Below are 784 nucleotides of genomic sequence, written 5' to 3'. Positions count from 1 at the left end.
GGCTGTTGACACTGGAAATGACCCAATCTATCCCGGGTGGATATGATCCTGGGGAACTTGGCTTCAGCCATGATCCCACATCATGTGCTGTACAAATGTTCGCTGGCTTGCAGGGAATGGATTTCATAGGGTCTATGGGCTCCTTCCGTGGCACAGCTAATCCAGAAAAATACATGACCCAAGCATTCATTGTATCAGGTTTTTCTTCCTCCCTCTTGGTTTTTTTTTTTCCCTTTGACATAATATTGTAAATTTCCCGTGGAACTCCTCAGTTTCAGACATGCCCTATTTCCTCACAGCTTACCAGCTTTCCTACTCCAGCACTGACAGCAAGGAAAGCTTCCGAAGCAGCACTGCCCAAGGCATGTGGAGATGGGTCTGCACAATCCCTGCTTCTAGGGGAGTCTTTCCCTGTTTTCCAGAAGAAAGGCAAATGATCCACATTGCTTCCCTGGTTTTAGACTCCCTGGAAAGCCTAAATCAAGGGGTTTGTGTCAGGGAGAGAGCAGCAATGCTGGTGAGGTGGGAAACTGCTCCGACTCCGGACCAAGCTTTAAGGACTTTGGTCTTTCCCATGCCTGAGCAGCCCCACTGTGTGCCAGGAGGGAAAACCCCTGTCCCACACCCACTGTCACCCACCCTGCTGCCCCAGCCACACATCTGTGATGCCTGGGAGACACCTCCCCCCTTCCCCACTCACACCCAGCCTCTTCCCCACTTGTTCTTCTCTTCCCGAGGGCTGCCTTAGAGACCAAAGGCAAATTTTAAAACTCTGACAGAGAAA

This window comes from Corvus cornix, chromosome 24 (assembly GCF_000738735.6).
Source record: "Corvus cornix cornix isolate S_Up_H32 chromosome 24, ASM73873v5, whole genome shotgun sequence".
Taxonomy (NCBI): domain Eukaryota; kingdom Metazoa; phylum Chordata; class Aves; order Passeriformes; family Corvidae; genus Corvus; species Corvus cornix.
The sequence above is the reverse complement of the archived record's forward strand: the minus strand, read 5'-3'. Positions refer to the sequence as shown.